The sequence below is a fragment of the Drosophila biarmipes genome, unplaced genomic scaffold (genome assembly GCF_025231255.1).
Source record: "Drosophila biarmipes strain raj3 unplaced genomic scaffold, RU_DBia_V1.1 ptg000005l, whole genome shotgun sequence".
NCBI classification, from domain to species: domain Eukaryota; kingdom Metazoa; phylum Arthropoda; class Insecta; order Diptera; family Drosophilidae; genus Drosophila; species Drosophila biarmipes.
In genome coordinates this window covers 5,451,288-5,472,669 of record NW_026114527.1, presented here as the reverse complement: position 1 = coordinate 5,472,669, position 21,382 = coordinate 5,451,288, and the positions used below count along the sequence as shown (strand labels likewise).

At 32.5% G+C, this 21,382-nt stretch overlaps 2 long non-coding RNA genes across 3 annotated transcripts; both read right to left on the bottom strand.

The window, feature by feature from the left end:
- Nucleotides 1-9,413: 9,413 nt before the first annotated feature.
- LOC127011699 (uncharacterized) lies at nucleotides 9,414-11,831 on the bottom strand. The gene is made up of 2 exons (XR_007764955.1): nucleotides 10,035-11,831; nucleotides 9,414-9,736 (listed from the first exon to the last, which is right to left on the bottom strand). It is a non-coding gene; the product is annotated as an uncharacterized LOC127011699 (long non-coding RNA).
- A 1,844-nt stretch (nucleotides 11,832-13,675) lies between these two features.
- LOC127011696 (uncharacterized) lies at nucleotides 13,676-20,384 on the bottom strand. Of its 2 annotated transcripts, none has more exons than XR_007764952.1 (2): nucleotides 18,579-20,384; nucleotides 13,676-13,997 (listed from the first exon to the last, which is right to left on the bottom strand). It is a non-coding gene; the product is annotated as an uncharacterized LOC127011696 (long non-coding RNA). The 2 variants fall into 2 exon arrangements; XR_007764951.1 differs by lacking the exon at nucleotides 18,579-20,384 and adding an exon at nucleotides 14,308-16,113.
- Between the last annotated feature and the right edge of the window lie 998 nt (nucleotides 20,385-21,382).

Sequence of the window (21,382 nt, the reverse complement as noted above, 5' to 3'; positions counted from 1 at the left end):
AAATTATCTAAATTACGAACAAATTTAACAAGTGCCAAAGATAGGTATAATTTAAATATATAGATACCGAAAATTTTCCGATTCGAGCGAAGGAATTGAAATTAAAGAAAAACATCTAAATGATCTAACGATTCCTGCATTTATAACAGTAAGAGAAGCGGAAGAAGATATACCCTCAAATATAAGTGAGCCAGACATAAAGGAAAACATAATAGCAGATCCAGCAGTCAAAAGGGCATATATAAAAGATATCTCGAACGCCATTCCGGAATTTAACGGACAAAAGATACACCTTCAAAGATTTGTAACAGCTTTGAAGTTGGTTAATTTGACTAAAGGCACATTCGAAGATTTGGCTGTAGAAGTAATTAAATCAAAAATTATAGGATCTGCATTATACAAGGTGCAGACTGAACTAACAATAAACTCTATCATAAAAAAATTGCAAGACACTATAGTCGGTTAAGCATCTGACGTAGTCAAAGCTAAAATAGCTAAAACAAGACAGAAAGGCAAAACCACCGAGAAATATACAAAAGAAATAGACAATTTACGAAAGCTCCTTGAAGTTTCGTATAAAACCATAGAGGATATGGCCAGTGCGGTAATTACAATTACAGAGGTAATTATCGAGGTAGAGACAATGAACCTGGATATTATAAAATTATTATTATTACAATAATAATTATTATAATAATTATAATCGAAACAATGGCCAAAATTATAACATTAACAACAACTACCGAGAAAATTAAAGAGGAAATAACCAACAATATAGAGGTTATAACTCTAAAAATAATAATAATAATAACAGCAACGTCAGAGTAACCCACAATATTTCGGGAAACTCCCAACAACCTTTAGATACCCAGCAATAGGAACCACAAAAATTCATACAATCTCAGCCAAAATATATTTGCAACTTTTAAAAATGTAGCAACAGGAAAGCAACTTTTATTTTTAATAGACACTGGTGCAAACATATCAATCCTCAAAGAAAATGCAGATATTTTTCCTGACACTCGGTCCGAAATTGAGATACAGACTACTAAATATATAATCCCACATAATTTTCATTTTGTGAATTTACGATTCGCTATTCCCTGTGATAAAATATTAGGAATCGATTTAATTAAAAAATAAATTTTATAATTAGACCAATCAACTTAAAATTTCCAATTTATGTTCCAATAATATACTGTTCTGGGAATAACTCCATAATTCTGCCAGCGAGATCCCAAGTTGTCTGAAAAATTAAAATAGATTCAATAGAAGACAGTGTACTAATTCCAAACCAAGAAATTTAGCACGGTATATACATAGCAAATACCATAGCATCCCCTTGAATGCTTTCATTCAGCTTTAATAGAACCAACATTGTTACAATACCCAGATATCAGCAAAGACGTTTGCATAATAACAGATGCTAGTAAGCAATCCTCTGGAGCTGTTTTAACTCAAAACAAAAATGGACTCCACCTACCAGTTGCATACGCATCAAGATTGTTTACAAAGTAAAGTGAAAGTAACAAAAGTACAACGGAACAGGAACTTACGGCAATTCATTGGGCAATAACACTCTTCAGACCATATATTTATGGTAGACACTTTACTATCAAAACAGATCACAGACCACTTATGTGCCTATTTTCCATGATAAATCCGAGTTCCAAATTCACGCGAATAAGACTTGAAATAGAAGAGTACAACTTCACTGTAGAGTATCTAAAGGGTAAAGACAATTACGTAGAAGATGCGTTATCGAGAATAACCATCGAAGAGCTAAAAGTCATTAACAAAAATATAAATAAAGTCACTACAAGATATCAAAGTAGACAGCAATCCTGCGCAGGAGAAAAAGAAACAGAGTTGTCAAGGCAATCTATAGAAAAAGCTTCAAAGCCAAATGTTTACGGAGTCATCAATGATGACAAAGTACGTAAATCAGCTGTTTCTTCAAACATGGAAAACAAATTATTGCAAGATATGTGTTAGCGATTTATTTTTTAATGGAGTTCTCGACTTAGGTCAGTTATTCCAAAGGCTTGAAATGCAAGCCGGTATATATAAAATCAGCCAACTAAAAGTGGCACCGTGGGAAAAAATCTTTGATCAAGTTTCAATAGATAGTTTAAAAAAATGGGCAACAAGATAATGAAATCATTGAGAGTAGCTCAACTCAACCCGGTGACCGGAATATATAATGATAAAGAAAAAGAAGCTATACTGTCTACATTTCACAACGATCCAGTGCAAGTAGGTCACACTGGAATAACAAGAACCTTAGCCAAGGTCAAAAGGTATTACTATTGGATAGGTATGACCCGATATTACTAATACTAATTACATTGACAAATGTCAAAAATCAAAAGTAACAATCACTGGCACTCCAATAAATGCTTTCGGCAGAGTGATTATAGACACAGTTGGCGCAATCTATCTCTACCAAAATCGGATAATGGTAACGAATATGCAGTCACACTTATATGTGATTTTACAAAATATTTAGTTGCCATTCCGATTGCAAATAAAAGTGCCAACACTGTCGCAAAAGCTATTTTCGAGTCTTTTATATTAAGGTACGGAACCGAGTATAAAATTCGATTATAAAGGAGTTGTGCAGACAATTCAAAATATAATGTCTAAAGCACACCACCAGACAGTTGGAACAGTAGTCACAGAAATTTAATGAATACATACGCTCATACATATGAAATATTTCGTATACTGCTTTAATACTACACCCACAATGCAACATGATTACTGTCTATATGAGTTAGTTTTTGGAAAAACATCAAATTTGCCAAAGCAATTTAATACTATTAAAAACATAGAGCCTATGTATAACTTAGATGATTATGCTAGAGAGAGTAAATATAGATTAGAAGTAGCACATAAAAGAGCTAGAATTATGATAGAAGCAAATAAGAGGAAAAACAAAGAATTTTATGACCTTTTGACTAATGACGTAGATATACCTATAGAAAATAAAGTCTTATTGAAAAATGAAACAGGACATAAGCTAGACTCTAAATATACTGGACCCTATAAGGTTGAAAGTATAGAAGACAAGGATAACATAATCAAATAATAAGAATAAGAAACCAACAGTGCATACGGATAGGCTAAAAATTTTTATTTCGTAATCACTTTAATTCTTTTAAATATATCTCGGAAGGCCATACATAAAATAAGAAACATAATTATAATGTACAAAAAAATATTAAAAATATTACTTTTTGATTCTAACAATACTTTCTGAATCGAACAAAAAAAAATAATAATAATATGATAAAAAAAGAAAAATAAAATAAAATGTTCCTTTATGTTTATATACATGTCCTAAGAAAATATCTCCATAAAATTACCTTATTTTTCAAAGGAAGGGAGATGTAGCATGTTCACACTGCAATGCACACTGTACTCAGTGTTATGCATTAATATAAGTACGAACATGTAGAACTTGGCCACAATATTTACAGACAAAAGTACAATCCAAGCAGTTCCCAGGGTGCACATACTAACTCTTTCTTCCGCGGAGACTCTCCGACAGCCCTAAGCATTTACACCTAAGCGTCGACCGCAGCTCTGCCGCCGCCTCTGTCGGCATAGCTTAGCAATCGGAAGCGGTAAGAATCAAGCCAGAAGAAGAGAACAGAATTATTCAAGACCAAGACCTCGGCTTAGCTGGCTAAGCCCTATAAACCATAAATGTAATTTTTTAAAAAAAGTTGAGAGCAGGTCTTCGCTTTGCTCCAACGTAAAACTACAAACATCAAAAGTGTTCTTATTTATAAATCGACAGTGGATCGAGTTAATTAAAATGAAAATAAAGAAAATGGCTGCTAAGCTTATGCAGTTTCTACACCTCACTTGCTTTTATGGATTCGGTGCGCTTGGAGTATTTTAATTTTAGTGTGAAGTTAGCAGGCTCTCACGCAACAAATTTAAAGCGTCATTTAATTGCAAAACATGCTGAAGTCTTAAGAAATAACAAATTTCCACATATGTAATATTTGTAAAATCAAATAAAAACATCATTTTAAATATATTGTTTCGGTTTTCCCATGTCCGGTGTCGCCATTAATATCTAAGAATACATTGGCGGTTAAAATCTGGCGAATGATCTGGACAAAATCTAAATTATTAAAATGAAAACCATTGTTATAAAAATATATTTCAAAAACATGCAAAGATCCTTGTCGATTCTTTCAATAAGGCAAGAACTTTAGTACATGAAAATAGGACAGCAATAAATAAAGCGAATTGGTCAAAATTATCTAAATTATTAATCAAGTTACGAACAAATTTAATAAGTGCCAAAGATAGGTATAATTTAAATATATCGATACCGAAAATTTTACGATTCGAGCGAAGGAATTGAAATTAAAGAAAAACATCTAAATGATCTAACGATTCCTGCATTTATAACAGTAAGAGAAGCGGAAGAAGATATACCCTCAGATATAAGTGAGCCAGACATAAAGGAAAACATAATAGCAGATCCAGCAGTCAAAAGGGCATATATAAAAGATATCTCGAACGCCATTCCGGAATTTAACGGACAAAAGATACACCTTCAAAGATTTGTAACAGCTTTGAAGTTGGTTAATTTGACTAAAGGCACATTCGAAGATTTGGCTGTAGAAGTAATTAAATCAAAAATTATAGGATCTGCATTATACAAGGTGCAGACTGAACTAACAATAAACTCTTTCATAAAAAAATTGCAAGACACTATAGTCGGTTAAGCATCTGACGTAGTCAAAGCTAAAATAGCTAAAATAAGACAGAAAGGCAAAATCACCGAGAAATATACAAAAGAAATAGACAATTTACGAAAGCTCCTTGAAGTTTCGTATAAAACCATAGAGGACATGGCCAGTGCGGTAATTACAATTACAGAGGTAATTATCGAGGTAGAGACAATGAACCTGGATATTATAAAATTATTATTATTACAACAATAATTATTATAATAATTTTAATCGAAACAATGGCCAAAATTATAACATTAACAACAACTACCGAGAAAATTAAAGAGGAAATAACCAACAATATAGAGGTTATAACTCTAAAAATAATAACAATAATAATAACAGCAACGTCAGAGTAACCCACAATATTTCGGGAAACTCCCAACAACCTTTAGATACCCAGCAATAGGAACCACAAAAATTCATACAATCAATCTCAGCCAAAATATATTTGCAACTTTTAAAAATGTAGCAACAGGAAAGCAACTTTTATTTTTAATAGACACTGGTGCAAACATATCAATCCTCAAAGAAAATGCAGATATTTTTCCTGACACTCGGTCCGAAATTGAGATACAGACTACTAAATATATAATCCCACATAATTTTCATTTTGTGAATTTACGATTCGCTATTCCCTGTGATAAAATATTAGGAATCGATTTAATTAAAAAATAAATTTTATAATCAACTTAAAATTTCCAATTTATGTTCCAATAATATACTGTTCTGGGAATAACTCCATAATTCTGCCAGCGAGATCCCAAGTTGCCTGAAAAATTAAAATAGATTCAATAGAAGACAGTGTACTAATTCCAAACCAAGAAATTTAGCACGGTATATACATAGCAAATAACATAGCATCCCCTTGAATGCTTTCATTCAGCTTTAATAGAACCAACATTGTTACAATACCCAGATATCAGCAAAGACGTTTGCATAATAACAGATGCTAGTAAGCAATCCTCTGGAGCTGTTTTAACTCAAAACATAAATGGACTCCACCTACCAGTTGCATACGCATCAAGATTGTTTACAAAGTAAAGTGAAAGTAACAAAAGTACAACGGAACAGGAACTTACGGCAATTCATTGGGCAATAACACTCTTCAGACCATATATTTATGGTAGACACTTTACTATCAAAACAGATCACAGACCACTTATGTGCCTATTTTCCATGATAAATCCGAGTTCCAAATTCACGCGAATAAGACTTGAAATAGAAGAGTACAACTTCACTGTAGAGTATCTAAAGGGTAAAGACAATTACGTAGAAGATGCGTTATCGAGAATAACCATCGAAGAGCTAAAAGTCATTAACAAAAATATAAATAAAGTCACTACAAGATATCAAAGTAGACAGCAATCCTGCGCAGGAGAAAAAGAAACAGAGTTGTCAAGGCAATCTATAGAAAAAGCTTCAAAGCCAAGTGTTTACGGAGTCATCAATGATGACAAAGTACGTAAATCACCTGTTTCTTCAAACATGGAAAACAAATTATTGCAAGATATGTGTTAGCGATTTATTTTTTAATGGAGTTCTCGACTTAGGTCAGTTATTCCAAAGGCTTGAAATGCAAGCCGGTATATATAAAATCAGCCAACTAAAAGTGGCACCGTGGGAAAAAATCTTTGATCAAGTTTCAATAGATAGTTTAAAAAAATGGGCAACAAGATAATAAAATCATTGAGAGTAGCGCAACTCAACCTGGTGACCGGAATATATAATGATAAAGAAAAAGAAGCTATACTGTCTACATTTCACAACGATCCAGTGCAAGTAGGTCACACTGGAATAACAAGAACCTTAGCCAAGGTCAAAAGGTATTACTATTGGATAGGTATGACCCGATATTACTAATACTAATTATATTGACAAATGTCAAAAATCAAAAGTAACAATCACTGGCACTCCAATAAATGCTTTCGGCAGAGTGATTATAGACACAGTTGGCGCAATCTATCTCTACCAAAATCGGATAATGGTAACGAATATGCAGTCACACTTATATGTGATTTTACAAAATATTTAGTTGCCTTTCCGATTGCAAATAAAAGTGCCAACACTGTCGCAAAAGCTATTTTCGAGTCTTTTATATTAAGGTACGGAACCGAGTATAAAATTCGATTATAAAGGAGTTGTGCAGACAATTCAAAATATAATGTCTAAAGCACCAGACAGTTGGAACAGTAGTCACAGAAATTTAATGAATACATACGCTCATACATATGAAATATTTCGTATACTGCTTTAATACTACACCCACAATGCAACATGATTACTGTCTATATGAGTTAGTTTTTGGAAAAACATCAAATTTGCCAAAGCAATTTAATACTATTAAAAACATAGAGCCTATGTATAACTTAGATGATTATGCTAGAGAGAGTAAATATAGATTAGAAGTAGCACATAAAAGAGCTAGAATTATGATAGAAGCAAATAAGAGGAAAAACAAAGAATTTTATGACCTTTTGACTAATGACGTAGATATATCTATAGAAAATAAAGTCTTATTGAAAAATGAAACAGGACATAAGCTAGACTCTAAATATACTGGACCCTATAAGGTTGAAAGTATAGAAGACAAGGATAACATAATCAAATAATAAGAATAAGAAACCAACAGTGCATACGGATAGGCTAAAAATTTTTATTTCGTAATCACTTTAATTCTTTTAAATATATCTCGGAAGGCCATACATAAAATAAGAAACATAATTATAATTATATATAATTATATTTTTGATTCTAACAATACTTTCTGAATCGAACAAAAAAAAAATAATAATAATATGATAAAAAAAGAAAAATAAAATAAAATGTTCCTTTATGTTTATATACATGTCCTAAGAAAATATCTCCATAAAATTACCTTATTTTTCAAAGGAAGGGAGATGTAGCATGTTCACATATCGAACTTGGCCACAATATTTACAGACAAAAGTACAATCCAAGCAGTTCCCAGGATGCACATACTAACTCTTTCTTCCGCGGAGACCCTCCGACAGCCCTAAGCATTTACGCCTAAGCGTCGACCGCAGCTCTGCCGCCGCCTCTGTCGGCATAGCTGAGCAATCGGAAGAGGTAAGAATCAAGTCAGAAGAAGAGAACAGAATTATTCAAGACCAAGACCTCGGCTTAGCTGGCTAAGCCCTATAAACCATAAATGTAATTTTTTTAAACAAGTTGAGAGCAGGTCTTCGCTTTGCTAAAACTACAAACATCAAAAGTGTTCTTACTTACACAGTGGATCGAGTTAATTAAAATGAAAATAAAGAAAATGGCTGCTAAGCTTATGCAGTTTCTACACCTCACTTGCTTTTATGGATTCGGTGCGCTTGGAGTATTTTAATTTTAGTGTGAAGTTAGCAGGCTCTCACGCAACAAATTTAAAGCGTCATTTAATTGCAAAACATGCGGAAGTCTTAAGAAAGAACAAATTTCCACATATGTAATATTTGTAAAATCAAATAAAAACATCATTTTAAATATATTGTTTCGGTTTTCCCATGTCCGGTGTCGCCATTAATATCTAAGAATACATTGGCGGTTAAAATCTGGCGAATGATCTGGACAAAATCTAAATTATTAAAATGAAAACCATTGTTATAAAAATATATTTCAAAAACATGCAAAGATCCTTGTCGATTCTTTCAATAAGGCAAGAACTTTAGTACATGAAAATAGGACAGCAATAAATAAAGCGAATTGGTCAAAATTATCTAAATTATTGATCAAGTTACGAACAAATTTAACAAGTGCCAAAGATAGGTATAATTTAAATATATCGATACCGAAAATTTTCCGATTCGAGCGAAGGAATTGAAATTAAAGAAAAACATCTAAATGATCTAACGATTCCTGCATTTATAACAGTAAGAGAAGCGGAAGAAGATATACCCTCAGAGATAAGTGAGCCAGACATAAAGGAAAACATAATAGCAGATCCAGCAGTCAAAAGGGCATATATAAAAGATATCTCGAACGCCATTCCAGAGTTTAACGGACAAAAAATACACCTTCAAAGATTTGTAACAGCTTTGAAGTTGGTTAATTTGACTAAAGGCACATTCGAAGATTTGGCTGTAGAAGTAATTAAATCAAAAATTATAGGATCTGCATTATACAAGGTGCAGACTGAACTAACAATAAACTCTATCATAAAAAAATTGCAAGACACTATAGTCGGTTAAGCATCTGACGTAGTCAAAGCTAAAATAGCTAAAACAAGACAGAAAGGCAAAACCACCGAGAAATATACAAAAGAAATAGACAATTTACGAAAGCTCCTTGAAGTTTCGTATAAAACCATAGAGGACATGGCCAGTGCGGTAATTACAATTACAGAGGTAATTATCGAGGTAGAGACAATGAACCTGGATATTATAAAATTATTATTATTACAATAATAATTATTATAATAATTATAATCGAAACAATGGCCAAAATTATAACATTAACAACAACTACCGAGAAAATTAAAGAGGAAATAACCAACAATATAGAGGTTATAACTCTAAAAATAATAATAATAATAACAGCAACGTCAGAGTAACCCACAATATTTCGGGAAACTCCCAACAACCTTTAGATACCCAGCAATAGGAACCACAAAAATTCATACAATCTCAGCCAAAATATATTTGCAACTTTTAAAAATGTAGCAACAGGAAAGCAACTTTTATTTTTAATAGACACTGGTGCAAACATATCAATCCTCAAAGAAAATGCAGATATTTTTCCTGACACTCGGTCCGAAATTGAGATACAGACTACTAAATATATAATCCCACATAATTTTCATTTTGTAAATTTACGATTCGCTATTCCCTGTGATAAAATATTAGGAATCGATTTAATTAAAAAATAAATTTTATAATTAGACCAATCAACTTAAAATTTCCAATTTATGTTCCAATAATATCCTGTTCTGGGAATAACTCCATAATTCTGCCAGCGAGATCCCAAGTTGTCTGAAAAATTAAAATAGATTCAATAGAAGACAGTGTACTAATTCCAAACCAAGAAATTTAGCACGGTATATACATAGCAAATACCATAGCATCCCCTTGAATGCTTTCATTCAGCTTTAATAGAACCAACATTGTTACAATACCCAGATATCAGCATAATAACAGATGCTAGTAAGCAATCCTCTGGAGCTGTTTTAACTCAAAACAAAAATGGACTCCACCTACCAGTTGCATACGCATCAAGATTGTTTACAAAGTAAAGTGAAAGTAACAAAAGTACAACGGAACAGGAACTTACGGCAATTCATTGGGCAATAACACTCTTCAGACCATATATTTATGGTAGACACTTTACTATCAAAACAGATCACAGACCACTTATGTGCCTATTTTCCATGATAAATCCGAGTTCCAAATTCACGCGAATAAGACTTGAAATAGAAGAGTACAACTTCACTGTAGAGTATCTAAAGGGTAAAGACAATTACGTAGAAGATGCGTTATCGAGAATAACCATCGAAGAGCTAAAAGTCATTAACAAAAATATAAATAAAGTCACTACAAGATATCAAAGTAGACAGCAATCCTGCGCAGGAGAAAAAGAAACAGAGTTGTCAAGGCAATCTATAGAAAAAGCTTCAAAGCCAAATGTTTACGGAGTCATCAATGATGACAAAGTACGTAAATCACCTGTTTCTTCAAACATGGAAAACAAATTATTGCAAGATATGTGTTAGCGATTTATTTTTTAACGGAGTTCTCGACTTAGGTCAGTTATTCCAAAGGCTTGAAATGCAAGGCGGTATATATAAAATCAGTCAACTAAAAGTGGCACCGTGGGAAAAAATCTTTGATCAAGTTTCAATAGATAGTTTAAAAAAATGGGCAACAAGATAATAAAATCATTGAGAGTAGCTCAACTCAACCCGGTGACCGGAATATATAATGATAAAGAAAAAGAAGCTATACTGTCTACATTTCACAACGATCCAGTGCAAGTAGGTCACACTGGAATAACAAGAACCTTAGCCAAGGTCAAAAGGTATTACTATTGGATAGGTATGACCCGATATTACTAATACTAATTATATTGACAAATGTCAAAAATCAAAAGTAACAATCACTGGCACTCCAATAAATGCTTTCGGCAGAGTGATTATAGACACAGTTGGCGCAATCTATCTCTACCAAAATCGGATAATGGTAACGAATATGCAGTCACACTTATATGTGATTTTACAAAATATTTAGTTGCCATTCCGATTGCAAATAAAAGTGCCAACACTGTCGCAAAAGCTATTTTCGAGTCTTTTATATTAAGGTACGGAACCGAGTATAAAATTCGATTATAAAGGAGTTGTGCAGACAATTCAAAATATAATGTCTAAAGCACACCACCAGACAGTTGGAACAGTAGTCACAGAAATTTAATGAATACATACGCTCATACATATGAAATATTTCGTATACTGCTTTAATACTACACCCACAATGCAACATGATTACTGTCTATATGAGTTAGTTTTTGGAAAAACATCAAATTTGCCAAAGCAATTTAATACTATTAAAAACATAGAGCCTATGTATAACTTAGATGATTATGCTAGAGAGAGTAAATATAGATTAGAAGTAGCACATAAAAGAGCTAGAATTATGATAGAAGCAAATAAGAGGAAAAACAAAGAATTTTATGACCTTTTGACTAATGACGTAGATATATCTATAGAAAATAAAGTCTTATTGAAAAATGAAACAGGACATAAGCTAGACTCTAAATATACTGGACCCTATAAGGTTGAAAGTATAGAAGACAAGGATAACATAATCAAATAATAAGAATAAGAAACCAACAGTGCATACGGATAGGCTAAAAATTTTTATTTCGTAATCACTTTAATTCTTTTAAATATATCTCGGAAGGCCATACATAAAATAAGAAACATAATTATAATGTACAAAAAAATATTAAAAATATTACTTTTTGATTCTAACAATACTTTCTGAATCGAACAAAAAAAAAATAATAATAATATGATAAAAAAAGAAAAATAAAATAAAATGTTCCTTTATGTTTATATACATGTCCTAAGAAAATATCTCCATAAAATTACCTTATTTTTCAAAGGAAGGGAGATGTAGCATGTTCACATATCGAATGCACACTGTATTCAGTGTTATGCATTAATATAAGTACGAACATGTAGAACTTGGCCACAATATTTACAGACAAAAGTACAATCCAAGCAGTTCCCAGGGTGCACATACTAACTCTTTCTTCCGCGGAGACTCTCCGACAGCCCTAAGCATTTACACCTAAGCGTCGATCGCAGCTCTGCCGCCGCCTCTGTCGGCATAGCTTAGCAATCGGAAGCGGTAAGAATCAAGCCAGAAGAAGAGAACAGAATTATTCAAGACCAAGACCTCGGCTTAGCTGGCTAAGCCCTATAAACCATAAATGTAATTTTTTTAAACAAGTTGAGAGCAGGTCTTCGCTTTGCTAAAACTACAAACATCAAAAGTGTTCTTACTTACACAGTGGATCGAGTTAATTAAAATGAAAATAAAGAAAATGGCTGCTAAGCTTATGCAGTTTCTACACCTCACTTGCTTTTATGGATTCGGTGCGCTTGGAGTATTTTAATTTTAGTGTGAAGTTAGCAGGCTCTCACGCAACAAATTTAAAGCGTCATTTAATTGCAAAACATGCGGAAGTCTTAAGAAAGAACAAATTTCCACATATGTAATATTTGTAAAATCAAATAAAAACATCATTTTAAATATATTGTTTCGGTTTTCCCATGTCCGGTGTCGCCATTAATATCTAAGAATACATTGGCGGTTAAAATCTGGCGAATGATCTGGACAAAATCTAAATTATTAAAATGAAAACCATTGTTATAAAAATATATTTCAAAAACATGCAAAGATCCTTGTCGATTCTTTCAATAAGGCAAGAACTTTAGTACATGAAAATAGGACAGCAATAAATAAAGCGAATTGGTCAAAATTATCTAAATTATTGATCAAGTTACGAACAAATTTAACAAGTGCCAAAGATAGGTATAATTTAAATATATCGATACCGAAAATTTTCCGATTCGAGCGAAGGAATTGAAATTAAAGAAAAACATCTAAATGATCTAACGATTCCTGCATTTATAACAGTAAGAGAAGCGGAAGAAGATATACCCTCAGAGATAAGTGAGCCAGACATAAAGGAAAACATAATAGCAGATCCAGCAGTCAAAAGGGCATATATAAAAGATATCTCGAACGCCATTCCAGAGTTTAACGGACAAAAAATACACCTTCAAAGATTTGTAACAGCTTTGAAGTTGGTTAATTTGACTAAAGGCACATTCGAAGATTTGGCTGTAGAAGTAATTAAATCAAAAATTATAGGATCTGCATTATACAAGGTGCAGACTGAACTAACAATAAACTCTATCATAAAAAAATTGCAAGACACTATAGTCGGTTAAGCATCTGACGTAGTCAAAGCTAAAATAGCTAAAACAAGACAGAAAGGCAAAACCACCGAGAAATATACAAAAGAAATAGACAATTTACGAAAGCTCCTTGAAGTTTCGTATAAAACCATAGAGGACATGGCCAGTGCGGTAATTACAATTACAGAGGTAATTATCGAGGTAGAGACAATGAACCTGGATATTATAAAATTATTATTATTACAATAATAATTATTATAATAATTATAATCGAAACAATGGCCAAAATTATAACATTAACAACAACTACCGAGAAAATTAAAGAGGAAATAACCAACAATATAGAGGTTATAACTCTAAAAGTAATAATAATAATAACAGCAACGTCAGAGTAACCCACAATATTTCGGGAAACTCCCAACAACCTTTAGATACCCAGCAATAGGAACCACAAAAATTCATACAATCTCAGCCAAAATATATTTGCAACTTTTAAAAATGTAGCAACAGGAAAGCAACTTTTATTTTTAATAGACACTGGTGCAAACATATCAATCCTCAAAGAAAATGCAGATATTTTTCCTGACACTCGGTCCGAAATTGAGATACAGACTACTAAATATATAATCCCACATAATTTTCATTTTGTAAATTTACGATTCGCTTTCCCTGTGATAAAATATTAGGAATCGATTTAATTAAAAAATAAATTTTATAATTAGACCAATCAACTTAAAATTTCCAATTTATGTTCCAATAATATCCTGTTCTGGGAATAACTCCATAATTCTGCCAGCGAGATCCCAAGTTGTCTGAAAAATTAAAATAGATTCAATAGAAGACAGTGTACTAATTCCAAACCAAGAAATTTAGCACGGTATATACATAGCAAATACCATAGCATCCCCTTGAATGCTTTCATTCAGCTTTAATAGAACCAACATTGTTACAATACCCAGATATCGGCAAAGACGTTTGCATAATAACAGATGCTAGTAAGCAATCCTCTGGAGCTGTTTTAACTCAAAACAAAAATGGACTCCACCTACCAGTTGCATACGCATCAAGATTGTTTACAAAGTAAAGTGAAAGTAACAAAAGTACAACGGAACAGGAACTTACGGCAATTCATTGGGCAATAACACACTTCAGACCATATATTTATGGTAGACACTTTACTATCAAAACAGATCACAGACCACTTATGTGCCTATTTTCCATGATAAATCCGAGTTCCAAATTCACGCGAATAAGACTTGAAATAGAAGAGTACAACTTCACTGTAGAGTATCTAAAGGGTAAAGACAATTACGTAGAAGATGCGTTATCGAGAATAACCATCGAAGAGCTAAAAGTCATTAACAAAAATATAAATAAAGTCACTACAAGATATCAAAGTAGACAGCAATCCTGCGCAGGAGAAAAAGAAACAGAGTTGTCAAGGCAATCTATAGAAAAAGCTTCAAAGCCAAATGTTTACGGAGTCATCAATGATGACAAAGTACGTAAATCACCTGTTTCTTCAAACATGGAAAACAAATTATTGCAAGATATGTGTTAGCGATTTATTTTTTAACGGAGTTCTCGACTTAGGTCAGTTATTCCAAAGGCTTGAAATGCAAGCCGGTATATATAAAATCAGTCAACTAAAAGTGGCACCGTGGGAAAAAATCTTTGATCAAGTTTCAATAGATAGTTTAAAAAAATGGGCAACAAGATAATAAAATCATTGAGAGTAGCTCAACTCAACCCGGTGACCGGAATATATAATGATAAAGAAAAAGAAGCTATACTATCTACATTTCACAACGATCCAGTGCAAGTAGGTCACACTGGAATAACAAGAACCTTAGCCAAGGTCAAAAGGTATTACTATTGGATAGGTATGACCCGATATTACTAATACTAATTATATTGACAAATGTCAAAAATCAAAAGTAACAATCACTGGCACTCCAATAAATGCTTTCGGCAGAGTGATTATAGACACAGTTGGCGCAATCTATCTCTACCAAAATCGGATAATTGTAACGAATATGCAGTCACACTTATATGTGATTTTACAAAATATTTAGTTGCCATTCCGATTGCAAATAAAAGTGCCAACACTGTCGCAAAAGCTATTTTCGAGTCTTTTATATTAAGGTACGGAACCGAGTATAAAATTCGATTATAAAGGAGTTGTGCAGACAATTCAAAATATAATGTCTAAAGCACACCACCAGACAGTTGGAACAGTAGTCACAGAAATTTAATGAATACATACGCTCATACATATGAAATATTTCGTATACTGCTTTAATACTACACCCACAATGCAACATGATTACTGTCTATATGAGTTAGTTTTTGGAAAAACATCAAATTTGCCAAAGCAATTTAATACTATTAAAAACATAGAGCCTATGTATAACTTAGATGATTATGCTAGAGAGAGTAAATATAGATTAGAAGTAGCACATAAAAGAGCTAGAATTATGATAGAAGCAAATAAGAGGAAAAACAAAGAATTTTATGACCTTTTGACTAATGACGTAGATATATCTATAGAAAATAAAGTCTTATTGAAAAATGAAACAGGACATAAGCTAGACTCTAAATATACTGGACCCTATAAGGTTGAAAGTATAGAAGACAAGGATAACATAATCAAATAATAAGAATAAGAAACCAACAGTGCATACGGATAGGCTAAAAATTTTTATTTCGTAATCACTTTAATTCTTTTAAATATATCTCGGAAGGCCATACATAAAATAAGAAACATAATTATAATGTACAAAAAAATATTAAAAATATTACTTTTTGATTCTAACAATACTTTCTGAATCGAACAAAAAAAAAATAATAATAATATGATAAAAAAAGAAAAATAAAATAAAATGTTCCTTTATGTTTATATACATGTCCTAAGAAAATATCTCCATAAAATTACCTTATTTTTCAAAGGAAGGGAGATGTAGCATGTTCACATATCGAATGCACACTGTACTCAGTGTTATGCATTAATATAAGTACGAACATGTAGAACTTGGCCACAATATTTACAGACAAAAGTACAATCCAAGCAGTTCCCAGGGTGCACATACTAACTCTTTCTTCCGCGGAGACTCTCCGACAGCCCTAAGCATTTACACCTAAGCGTCGACCGCAGCTCTGCCGCCGCCTCTGTCGGCATAGCTTAGCAATCGGAAGCGGTAAGAATCAAGCCAGAAGAAGAGAACAGAATTATTCAAGACCAAGACCTCGGCTTAGCTGGCTAAGCCCTATAAACCATAAATGTAATTTTTTTAAACAAGTTGAGAGCAGGTCTTCGCTTTGCTAAAACTACAAACATCAAAAGTGTTCTTACTTACACAGTGGATCGAGTTAATTAAAATGAAAATAAAGAAAATGGCTGCTAAGCTTATGCAGTTTCTACACCTCACTTGCTTTTATGGATTCGGTGCGCTTGGAGTATTTTAATTTTAGTGTGAAGTTAGCAGGCTCTCACGCAACAAATTTAAAGCGTCATTTAATTGCAAAACATGCGGAAGTCTTAAGAAAGAACAAATTTCCACATATGTAATATTTGTAAAATCAAATAAAAACATTTTAAATATATTGTTTCGGTTTTCCCATGTCCGGTGTCGCCATTAATATCTAAGAATACATTGGCGGTTAAAATCTGGCGAATGATCTGGACAAAATCTAAATTATTAAAATGAAAACCATTGTTATAAAAATATATTTCAAAAACATGCAAAGATCCTTGTCGATTCTTTCAATAAGGCAAGAACTTTAGTACATGAAAATAGGACAGCAATAAATAAAGCGAATTGGTCAAAATTATCTAAATTATTGATCAAGTTACGAACAAATTTAACAAGTGCCAAAGATAGGTATAATTTAAATATATAGATACCGAAAATTTTCCGATTCGAGCGAAGGAATTGAAATTAAAGAAAAACATCTAAATGATCTAACGATTCCTGCATTTATAACAGTAAGAGAAGCGGAAGAAGATATACCCTCAGATATAAGTGAGCCAGACATAAAGGAAAACATAATAGCAGATCCAGCAGTCAAAAGGGCATATATAAAAGATATCTCGAACGCCATTCCGGAATTTAACGGACAAAAGATACACCTTCAAAGATTTGTAACAGCTTTGAAGTTGGTTAATTTGACTAAAGGCACATTCGAAGATTTGGCTGTAGAAGTAATTAAATCAAAAATTATAGGATCTGCATTATACAAGGTGCAGACTGAACTAACAATAAACTCTATCATAAAAAAATTGCAAGACACTATAGTCGGTTAAGCATCTGACGTAGTCAAAGCTAAAATAGCTAAAACAAGACAGAAAGGCAAAACCACCGAGAAATATACAAAAGAAATAGACAATTTACGAAAGCTCCTTGAAGTTTCGTATAAAACCATAGAGGACATGGCCAGTGCGGTAATTACAATTACAGAGGTAATTATCGAGGTAGAGACAATGAACCTGGATATTATAAAATTATTATTATTACAATAATAATTATTATAATAATTATAATCGAAACAATGGCCAAAATTATAACATTAACAACAACTACCGAGAAAATTAAAGAGGAAATAACCAACAATATAGAGGTTATAACTCTAAAAATAATAATAATAATAACAGCAACGTCAGAGTAACCCACAATATTTCGGGAAACTCCCAACAACCTTTAGATACCCAGCAATAGGAACCACAAAAATTCATACAATCTCAGCCAAAATATATTTGCAACTTTTAAAAATGTAGCAACAGGAAAGCAACTTTTATTTTTAATAGACACTGGTGCAAACATATCAATCCTCAAAGAAAATGCAGATATTTTTCCTGACACTCGGTCCGAAATTGAGATACAGACTACTAAATATATAATCCCACATAATTTTCATTTTGTAAATTTACGATTCGCTATTCCCTGTGATAAAATATTAGGAATCGATTTAATTAAAAAATAAATTTTATAATTAGACCAATCAACTTAAAATTTCCAATTTATGTTCCAATAATATCCTGTTCTGGGAATTACTCCATAATTCTGCCAGCGAGATCCCAAGTTGTCTGAAAAATTAAAATAGATTCAATAGAAGACAGTGTACTAATTCCAAACCAAGAAATTTAGCACGGTATATACATAGCAAATACCATAGCATCCCCTTGAATGCTTTCATTCAGCTTTAATAGAACCAACATTGTTACAATACCCAGATATCGGCAAAGACGTTTGCATAATAACAGATGCTAGTAAGCAATCCTCTGGAGCTGTTTTAACTCAAAACAAAAATGGACTCCACCTACCAGTTGCATACGCATCAAGATTGTTTACAAAGTAAAGTGAAAGTAACAAAAGTACAACGGAACAGGAACTTACGGCAATTCATTGGGCAATAACACACTTCAGACCATATATTTATGGTAGACACTTTACTATCAAAACAGATCACAGACCACTTATGTGCCTATTTTCCATGATAAATCCGAGTTCCAAATTCACGCGAATAAGACTTGAAATAGAAGAGTACAACTTCACTGTAGAGTATCTAAAGGGTAAAGACAATTACGTAGAAGATGCGTTATCGAGAATAACCATCGAAGAGCTAAAAGTCATTAACAAAAATATAAATAAAGTCACTACAAGATATCAAAGTAGACAGCAATCCTGCGCAGGAGAAAAAGAAACAGAGTTGTCAAGGCAATCTATAGAAAAAGCTTCAAAGCCAAATGTTTACGGAGTCATCAATGATGACAAAGTACGTAAATCACCTGTTTCTTCAAACATGGAAAACAAATTATTGCAAGATATGTGTTAGCGATTTATTTTTTAACGGAGTTCTCGACTTAGGTCAGTTATTCCAAAGGCTTGAAATGCAAGCCGGTATATATAAAATCAGTCAACTAAAAGTGGCACCGTGGGAAAAAATCTTTGATCAAGTTTCAATAGATAGTTTAAAAAAATGGGCAACAAGATAATAAAATCATTGAGAGTAGCTCAACTCAACCCGGTGACCGGAATATATAATGATAAAGAAAAAGAAGCTATACTATCTACATTTCACAACGATCCAGTGCAAGTAGGTCACACTGGAATAACAAGAACCTTAGCCAAGGTCAAAAGGTATTACTATTGGATAGGTATGACCCGATATTACTAATACTAATTATATTGACAAATGTCAAAAATCAAAAGTAACAATCACTGGCACTCCAATAAATGCTTTCGGCAGAGTGATTATAGACACAGTTGGCGCAATCTATCTCTACCAAAATCGGATAATTGTAACGAATATGCAGTCACACTTATATGTGATTTTACAAAATATTTAGTTGCCATTCCGATTGCAAATAAAAGTGCCAACACTGTCGCAAAAGCTATTTTCGAGTCTTTTATATTAAGGTACGGAACCGAGTATAAAATTCGATTATAAAGGAGTTGTGCAGACAATTCAAAATATAATGTCTAAAGCACACCACCAGACAGTTGGAACAGTAGTCACAGAAATTTAATGAATACATACGCTCATACATATGAAATATTTCGTATACTGCTTTAATACTACACCCACAATGCAACATGATTACTGTCTATATGAGTTAGTTTTTGGAAAAACATCAAATTTGCCAAAGCAATTTAATACTATTAAAAACATAGAGCCTATGTATAACTTAGATGATTATGCTAGAGAGAGTAAATATAGATTAGAAGTAGCACATAAAAGAGCTAGAATTATGATAGAAGCAAATAAGAGGAAAAACAAAGAATTTTATGACCTTTTGACTAATGACGTAGATATATCTATAGAAAATAAAGTCTTATTGAAAAATGAAACAGGACATAAGCTAGACTCTAAATATACTGGACCCTATAAGGTTGAAAGTATAGAAGACAAGGATAACATAATCAAATAATAAGAATAAGAAACCAACAGTGCATACGGATAGGCTAAAAATTTTTATTTCGTAATCACTTTAATTCTTTTAAATATATCTCGGAAGGCCATACATAAAATAAGAAACATAATTATAATGTACAAAAAAATATTAAAAATATTACTTTTTGATTCTAACAATACTTTCTGAATCGAACAAAAAAAAAATAATAATAATATGATAAAAAAAGAAAAATAAAATAAAATGTTCCTTTATGTTTATATACATGTCCTAAGAAAATATCTCCATAAAATTACCTTATTTTTCAAAGGAAGGGAGATGTAGCATGTTCACATATCGAATGCACACTGTACTCAGTGTTATGCATTAATATAAGTACGAACATGTAGAACTTGGCCACAATATTTACAGACAAAAGTACAATCCAAGCAGTTCCCAGGGTGCACATACTAACTCTTTCTTCCGCGGAGACTCTCCGACAGCCCTAAGCATTTACACCTAAGCGTCGACCGCAGCTCTGCCGCCGCCTCTGTCGGCATAGCTTAGCAATCGGAAGCGGTAAGAATCAAGCCAGAAGAAGAGAACAGAATTATTCAAGACCAAGACCTCGGCTTAGCTGGCTAAGCCCTATAAACCATAAATGTAATTTTTTTAAACAAGTTGAGAGCAGGTCTTCGCTTTGCTAAAACTACAAACATCAAAAGTGTTCTTACTTACACAGTGGATCGAGTTAATTAAAATGAAAATAAAGAAAATGGCTGCTAAGCTTATGCAGTTTCTACACCTCACTTGCTTTTATGGATTCGGTGCGCTTGGAGTATTTTAATTTTAGTGTGAAGTTAGCATGCTCTCACGCAACAAATTTAAAGCGTCATTTAATTGCAAAACATGCGGAAGTCTTAAGAAAGAACAAATTTCCACATATGTAATATTTGTAAAATCAAATAAAAACATCATTTTAAATATATTGTTTCGGTTTTCCCATGTCCGGTGTCGCCATTAATATCTAAGAATACATTGGCGGTTAAAATCTGGCGAATGATCTGGACAAAATCTAAATTATTAAAATGAAAACCATTGTTATAAAAATATATTTCAAAAACATGCAAAGATCCTTGTCGATTCTTTCAATAAGGCAAGAACTTTAGTACATGAAAATAGGACAGCAATAAATAAAGCGAATTGGTCAAAATTATCTAAATTATTGATCAAGTTACGAACAAATTTAACAAGTGCCAAAGATAGGTATAATTTAAATATATAGATACCGAAAATTTTCCGATTCGA